General features: G+C 50.4%; 1 protein-coding gene across 1 annotated transcript in view; it reads left to right on the top strand.

The window, feature by feature from the left end:
* The window catches only part of SCRIB (scribbled planar cell polarity protein), a 99,740-nt gene that overhangs the window by 21,639 nt on the left and 72,309 nt on the right, over positions 1–5,792 (top strand). The gene's annotated exons all lie outside the window — the stretch shown is intronic.

The following is a 5,792-nucleotide window of genomic DNA, read 5'->3' as shown; positions in this document are numbered from 1 at the left end:
ATACCTGAGGTGAGAATGGCTGCTGCAGATCAGGAGTGAGATGGAAGAAGTGTAAAAAAAACCAAAAAAACAAAACAAAAAAAAACAAAGGAAAGTTGTTCCTATTTGCTGTGCACTGAGGAAAGAGAAGGTGGAAGGCAATAAAGGCAAACTTGTGAGAGTGGTGGGTAGCCCCGAAGGGGTGGAGGCCACGGGAATCTGCTGGGTGCTGTGTACGACCCTTTGGGAGAGGGGGAGGATCTAACTCACGACGCTGCCGTTGCACGAGAAAGGCGGACTGGGACTGGAGCTAATGATTCGTGCATCTCATGCAGCGTCGTCCGTCCCCCCCCCCCCTACAGAATGCCCTCAAGTCTCCCCGTGCGGCACTGGGGGATGTCAGAACGGGGCAGGTGGCACTAGAGGGTCCGTGAAGCCCCTGACACGTGCATGGTGTTCCGTGCCAAAAGGTTCAAGTCCTGTGTCTTGCTGCCTTAGCTCATCCTCCGACTACCGTTAACTTCCTGAATTTGTTTCCAAGTTTTCAGGAGGTTTGCCTGGTCCTTTGGGCTTTCTGCAGGCAGTGCTTCCCAGGAGCTGCTGGAAGCAGAGTGCCGCCGCCGCTGGCGAGAGGCAGATACCGTTTTCCCTGCTAAGGGCTTGCGTGAAGGTTTCTTCCCTTAGGAGAGTACAATGGTGTCAGCCCCATGTATTACATGAGTGCTGGCCTGATTGTCTCCGTGAACTTGGCTCTTTCCTCCTCCCTCAGGTGTGTAACGGAGACTTTTCTTTCTTGGTTTTGGAGTAAGACTTTCTGGGAGGGAGGGGACAAATCCTTTCCACTTCAGGCAAAACGTGGGCTGGCTCAGATGTGGTCCACTGTTAGCGTGTCCTGAAGATTTGTCCATCTTAGCTCTAGATCACTGAAAAACACATCCATATTTCTTGCGTTTCTCTTTTGCCTAGTTCTTCTGTCGCTCAGAGACAAAACTGAGTATAGCCAGGTGCTTCCTGGTCCCTCATTTGGGAAATCGCTGCTCTTGGTCCTTCTTTCCAGCTGTTAAGACGTCATGGTCCATTTGTAGAGTTTTCTTGCTCCTCAAGGTGCAGTGGCCCAGGAAACCTCACCCTTGCGTCAGGGAACAGTCTGCCTGCCTCTTCTGTGGCTCCTGCCCGTGCTCCACCTGCGTCCGGTGGAAGTGCGTAGAGCGTCTCGGTGGTGGCTGGAGAAGGTCGCTGGTTAGAGGCCCCACGTTCGCTCTGGTGTCTCTGCAGTGCGGTCTCCTCTGTGCAGATCTGTTCCCTCGCTGTACGTGGTAGCGCAGTGCCCAAGGAGACGCGTACTAGAGATGCACCGGATGGCTGGAGTTGCCCCAGAGGAGACCGGCTTTGGGAAGCAGTCGATTGTCCTACAGCTCTGGTGGAGCGCTCAGCTCAGTGGATGGCTGCTGACCTCTCCGGTCAGTGGTACTCTGCCATTATAGTGGAATCACGCGGGCGCCTATCAGGACTGCAGCTCCTGTGGAAGATTCGGTCTCCAGAAACATCAGTGACAGCAAACTGCGGGACTCGGGCTGAGAGTGCTCTCGGTGAGAGCCGGACTCGGGACTGCGCAGTTGGGACACCTCACTCTTGCTCAGAGGGGCGCCTCTGCCATCTTCCCTCGCGTCGGCTGGGAAGAGCGCCTGCCTCTCAGTGAATAGGTGGAGGACAACAGGAAAAATACTCAGGCCCTTAAAGACTGCTTAGCATCTGAGTAGAGAATTAGCCGGGGAAGAGACCGATCCCAGAAATAGCATCTACCTGCTGTTTCCAGGGATGACTTCGAGTCCTTGAGAAGAGCCTAAACCAGTGGGCTGATACACGGAGCAAGAGCATTGCGGAGCGGAGAGCCTGGTGCCCCTTGAGCAGCACAGTTTAAGTTCATAATGCTGCTATCGCATTCCTTGTAGAATTTTATACCGCTCTTCGAGAGACGGAACTACTGATTGTGTGTTCACAGAATTCACAGAATTCACAGAATGGTCAGGCTGGAGATCATCTAGTCCAACCCCCCTGCCAGAGCAGGGTCACCTACAGCACGTTACACAGGACAGCGTCCAGGCGGGTTTTGAATGTCTCCAGAGTGGGAGACTCCACCACCTCTCTGGGCAGCCTGTTCCAGTGCTCCACTACCCTCAAAGTAAAGATGTTCCTTCTCATGTTAAGATGGAACTTCCTATGTTCAAGTTTATGCCCATTACCCCTCGTCCTATCACTGGGCGCCACTGAAAAAAGACTACTCCCATCCCCTGGCATCCTCCCATTAAGTTCTTTTAGCCTAAACCATAATCCGGAGCCGAAGACTAACCTTGCCAGAGTAGAGCTGGAGACATCTGCCTAACTTCTGTCAGCACCCCGGCATCAGGGTGTAGGGAGCCCGGTGCTTTGTGTGCTGCTGGCGCTTCCAGAGCTCCTTTAGCTGTTAGTGCCAATGGGACTCTCACAGGGAAAGAAAGAATTTTGTTAAAGCCGGTGATATCTGATAGCGGCTATCTGGATCCCACTGCTGACGCTGTTCCCAATGTCCTGTCTCGGTCTCCATCGGGACTGCAGCAACGGCTGTCTCTGGGTCGTGGGGAGGCTTTTGGAGGAGAAGAGACGCGTGTCGAGCTGCTACGTGAAGGCACGAGGTTGCACCTGAAGTCTCTTTGTTTTCAGATGACTTTCGAAGAAATGGTCCAGGAAGAGCTGCTTTGCAGATTGAAGATAATAGTGGAAAAAGGGTCCCAAATTCTGTAAAAGTGACCGGTGCTTCTTTGTCCGCGGTAGTGGCTGATGTCGTCCTTCTGTGTTTGCCCAGGCTGAACCCGTCTTCTGCAGAGCACCTGAAAATGCAGGAGTCACGACGGGCTCTGCACTGGCCAAACTTGTGCTGACTGAGGAACTTCATAAGCGTTCGCTTCTCCCACGACGCGTTCTCCCAGCTGCGCGGGGCTGTCTGGAAGGGATACGCTGCTGATTTCTCCCCCCAGGATAAAGCTGGGCTGATCTTCCATGTTCGAAGCGCCTTGGCTTCCTTGCTGGAGGGTGGAAAAGATCCTGTCCGCTGCTTCTGCTCAGGTGTTGTGTCCTGTGGCTCTGCAGTCGGGTCTTCTCCTTAAAGGACTCTCGTCCTGTGGAAATTGCTCAGAAATATAACCGTTTGTGTTTGAACGCAGGCCTCGCGCCTGCCTCCACCGTTCCTGTTTGCCAGAGGCAGACCGTGCCAGCGCAGCTTGGTCCCGAAGCACCCCGTGATACGGGGGTTCGACTGAGAAAAGGTCCCGCTTCACGCGCAGCACCGGGCCGCCCTGCCGTGGTGAGCGGTCCTCTCCATCCCAGTGACGCCGCAGCAATGCCGCCTTCACACTGGGACCTCTGCGCCTTGGTCTGGTTTTATTGTTTGCTGGGCGAGACCGTGTGCTCGTCAGGACGTTGTCAGGCTTACGGTTCTTAGGTAGCAAATTTGATTTTCCCGCAATGTGACCTGTTAATTTTAAACCCTGAAAAGATTAATAAACCTCTCATACAATGCGGTAAAGGTCGTGTCACCGGTGTTTGCTCAGCTGGCTTGACTGGAATATACTTTCTGACAGAGCAGAGTCCTCTCGAAGTTATGAGAAGATACAGCACTCTGCTTTCTGTCTTTTAGTTTTCTAAATGACCGAAGTTCCCATTGAGCAAGGAAAAATATGCCGTATTTTCTGTTTGAATTTGTCTCGCTTTTAATTTATTGCCGTAGGAGTGTTTTATGAGCTTTTCCTACTGGGCTGAAGGGCCCGTAGTCTTTCTTACGCTGCGACCCCCCAACAGTTTGGAGGAGGGGATTGTAATCTCTTGTAGACGTACAGCTCTGCCTTCGGGTCTGTTAAGGCACAGTTGAATACGATTCACCGACGAAGCGACAGATACTACTTGTGTGATTGCTGCTTGTTCAGCGTAATATATCACTGTGTCAACTGCAAATCTTGTCTGACCTGGAGCTTTCTTGAGGACCAAGCAGCAAACCGTGGAGCGGTTTCTCGCACGAACGCAGAACTATCTGCAGAGTTTCCTTTTCCTGCTCTGATAGTGTGGCACAATCATCTGGTTTGCTTTCTCAAATAGAAGGAGGAGAAAGGAACGGAAGAGTTGTTTTAACAGCGAGAGAGAAGCCACCGTGTTTAAACAAAACACTGCATTGCGAATTTTCGCTTTTGAAATAGGAAAACGCAATGTATATGACAGATATGGGTCTCGCTGCTTAGGATGGAAAATACAGGCATTAAAATAACCCCTGTAGAAATTAATGGGGCTTAAGCATTTGCACGGCTTTAAAAACTGCTCCCTACTTGCACACTCAGTAGTATTTTCTGACTCTGTCAATAGAGGAGAAAGAGAACTCCTAGAATAGTTTCGAGACCTTGTGATGGAAGACAATCTCCAGCTCGGATCGGGAACTGGCACGCGGCAAGACTGGGATAGATGGCCGTTTCTGGAAGACAAGCTTTAGCCAAAAAAGCCCTGAGCTCAGGTCAGGAGCAACAAGCTGTAAATTTATGACAAAGATAAGAGACTATTTGGAAAAAATCCCGAAGTCAAGTCTTCTACCGTCACTAGCAACCGGATACCAGACTCTATTTCATAAGTAGTCCAACTTTTTATTAAATATAGATTGTTTCCTCCTGTTACTTGACGTGTGTGCGCACACTCAGGTTCCTCCTACTGGGAGAAACCAAAAACTTCTCCAGATTTCTACTTTCTTGAATCATTGGAAACTTTTGAGCTGAACTTGCGTTTGTCAATTCGTTGGTTTCGTTATGTTTTATCTTGAAAAATCTCTTTCCTCCTACCTGACCCTTTATCTGCCTGTCCTTGGTATATTTTTACGGACATCAGTCACAACTCCTTCTAGCCTTCATTTTGCTAGATTAAAGAAATCAAATTCTTCTAATGTTCTTTTGTAAGATAGATTTCCATGCCTTGTCTTTCACACTGCTTTTTCATTCACCTGTTCTAGTTGAATTCAGGTTTTTTGACGGTGGATAACATGACGGAGTTTATTCAGACTTCAGTTCACTAAATTCCACAGTTTTTCTTCTCCTTCAAATGCGATAGTTTCTGTTTGTTGATTTAGTTTGTTCTCTTTAGCTACCTACTCTTGTTCCTGCATTCAGCATTGAGATCGTTAGTGAGTTTTGTCCTCCAAACTGTTGGCACCTCGTGAGCCATGCCAGGTTTAGTGCAAGAATTTTCCGTTTATCGCATTGTCACCTTGGACAAACGCTCTCCTACTGTGCCGTCTGCCCTTAACAGCACAAAGTGGAAATGAAGGACAGTTCTTAACGTGAGGGAAGCCATTGAAACGGGATTTGAGAAGCAAGTTGTAAATTCTTCAGTCCCTTCGGTCTTTTAAATGATGGGCTAAGTTTCTAAGTGAAATTTTGTAGTCAATTTTAATGACTCTACCAATGATTTTACCACACAAAAATCCTTATTTCGGGAACTCATTAATGAAAGAACTGATCATAGAATCATAAAACAGCCCAGGGTGGAAGGGACCTGAAAAGGCGCAACCTTTTGTGGGAAAGGTTGAGGGGAGGGGATGGCGTCCGGAGGGACCGGGACGGGCTGAGAGGTGGCCCCGTGTGAAGGTGACGGGGCTGAGCCGGGCCAAGCGCGGGGTCCTGCTGCGGGGTGGGGGCAGCCCCCGGTCCCGGCACAGGCTGGGGATGGAGGGATGGAGAGCAGCCCTGCCGAGAAGGGCTCGGGGGGGCCGGGGGGGGAAAAGCTGGCCAGGAGCCGGCAACGGG

Source organism: Charadrius vociferus, unplaced genomic scaffold (genome assembly GCF_000708025.1).
Source record: "Charadrius vociferus isolate BGI_N301 unplaced genomic scaffold, ASM70802v2 scaffold461, whole genome shotgun sequence".
In the NCBI taxonomy this organism is placed as follows: domain Eukaryota; kingdom Metazoa; phylum Chordata; class Aves; order Charadriiformes; family Charadriidae; genus Charadrius; species Charadrius vociferus.
This window is presented reverse-complemented; position numbering and strand designations above follow the sequence as displayed.